General features: G+C 38.5%; 1 protein-coding gene across 3 annotated transcripts in view; it reads right to left on the reverse strand.

Annotated features, from left to right (window-relative positions):
- Positions 1–2,411, reverse strand: part of LOC101593148 (alcohol dehydrogenase E chain-like) — a 178,167-nt gene that overhangs the window by 148,360 nt on the left and 27,396 nt on the right. The window lies entirely within an intron of this gene.

The raw sequence follows: 2,411 nt of genomic DNA on the forward strand, positions 1-2,411 counted from the left end.
AGTCTCAAGCCATCCATGAAAGCTCTCAAAGGGTAGAGCAGGAAGAACAGTAAGCACAAATTACAGCAGCAGGTGACTATGAATGGCACTATCAGATAAGGTTTTTAAAAAACACTTTATTTCTTCAAAAGAATTCAAAACAGTATCTTAATGAGATCTGCGCATACACCATGTTCATCACAGCATTATTCACAATAGCAAAGAAGTGGAAAAAACCCAAATGTCCATCCACAGTGGAATGATAAAGACAATTTGTTATATACATGTAATGGAATATTATCCAGCCTTTAAAAAGCATGAAATCCTATCACATACTACACCCTGAGTGAGTTTAAGGACATTATAATAAGTGAATTAGCCTAATAAATGATGCTATCTGCTAAGGCACTGATACCACCAGTTTCACATGGCCATGAGCCAACGATGTGTATCTGAAAGTGGAGAGAGAGGTGACTGTGGTCTCTAGAGAGTATTGCTTTGGAAGGAACATTTCTGAGCTTCCCAGAACCCTAATGGATTTAATCTTCATCTTGTTCAGTAGACACAGGACAAAGACACACTGGACATATGATAGAGGGTAAAGGACATAGGACAAAGGCACACCATTCTACCTTAATGGAGGAAGGGAACAGGGACCAACAGGGAGAAAAGATTGGGTGAGAAATGGATGGTGGATGGACAGAGATGCTGGGTGGGATATGCAGTGGTTGTCTCTCAGAGGCAAGATGTTCCTCCCATTCAAAAAAGATTCACATGCCCAGACTGATGCTCTTGCACATGCACATGACAGTGTGGAGGAGCCACTACCAACCCAACAGGCTCGCTCTCTTGGGAGCACAGAAGAGAAGGGCAGGCTCCTAAGAGGTCTGACAATGAGACTACACAGAGAGGGAGGCTGGTTTGGGGTTTCAAAATGGTTAGAGCTGGAGCTTCAGCAAAGATCTATTCATGCTGACTGAAGTTTGCATGGTTTAAATTTTTTTATTAGTGCCAAAGAAAGGGTCACCTGGGCTTTCTTATCAGCTTGTTTAGATGTGGGGCACACAGGGAAGGAGAAATGGCAGGGCTTGAAAGTTCCTGGTCATCACACGTCAAAATACTGCCAGAATCTTTATTATAAATGAGTACTAGAGTGCATTGAAGAGCCTGAACTTCAAGGGAACTAAACATAAAGGCTGCCCAGAGGATACCTTCATAATTCCTTACAGAAAGTAACAAGGGACTTTTGAGACCAAAATTCTAGTTCATACAAGATTTGGGGTTTGCAATTTTCCATGTTTCTCATTAAAATTTTCTGTCTGTTTCCTCTTAAGGTTGTCAAAAAAATTCACATAACAAAAAAGGCCAATAAAGTCATCTGGGATATGTGTGTGTATTTTTTGTGAACATTTTCTTGTGTGTTTTGTGCTTTTATCGGTTTGGAACTTAGCAGCTACCTCTACCTTTTTGGGGTCACTCCGTACTATAGAAGCTGGAAAACTAAAAACCTCATTTCCCTGATTCTCCCCGGGGGAATTTATTGCATTCAATTTGGTTTAAACACAGAAAATAAAAGTGAAACAGAAGCTACCTCTTTTCTAATGTTGGACTGTTTCTTCTGTTGGTAGATGAGATCTTGCACAGCGTTCAAGCTCTTGAGTTATTTTCTGAAGTGGTGTTCTAATATACAGCCACTAGCATTATTGGGGTTGAGAGGCAGTTGTGGGATGGCAGCAGTAACTTCCTGATCCTGACTTTCTGATCCCTGGATCATGGCTATGTTTATGGGTTCATGAACTCAACAATTCCAGTGTAGTCTGCTGATTGCTTACCAGCCCGATTGTTGCCAAACCAGTAACTGCCTGGACAGCCAGTTCTGCATTCTTCCAGGCTTTATTCCTGAAAGCCCAGCCTTTCAAGTGAACTTATAAATATCCAATTCCTTTTATTGAACTCTTGTGTGCTTAACATAACTAGACTGGTTTCTATATCCTCTTCTGAACTCTTTCTATTGTTGTGTGTTTTAGCAGAGAGAGACTGGTTGGGGACAGTTCACTCCATCTCTAGAAAACGAGTAAGCAGTTTTCTTTATAGATTTACCTATTCTTGGCATTTTAATATAATAAGTAAAAAAGTGTCATATGCTAAAAAAAAGAATTCTAAGTTCTTGTTTATAATACATTGTCCTTCAAAATGTAAAACAATTATTTATTCTCAAGAATATACAAAACTCTCCCCAACCTTTCTTTTGTAAATTAGACAATTTAGAATAAGTAATCCTGTGAAATAAGTGATCCAGAAATGTTTGCTTTATGTAATATCGATGAATGTATATTTTTTATGAAAGCAAAAATTGTAGATCAACATCTTGAAAATATCCAACATTAATTGCTTTTGAAATTTTCTGAGATGTTTAAACCTAAATAAAATAG

The sequence above is a fragment of the Octodon degus genome, unplaced genomic scaffold (assembly GCF_000260255.1).
Source record: "Octodon degus isolate 3935 unplaced genomic scaffold, OctDeg1.0 scaffold00183, whole genome shotgun sequence".
Taxonomy (NCBI): domain Eukaryota; kingdom Metazoa; phylum Chordata; class Mammalia; order Rodentia; family Octodontidae; genus Octodon; species Octodon degus.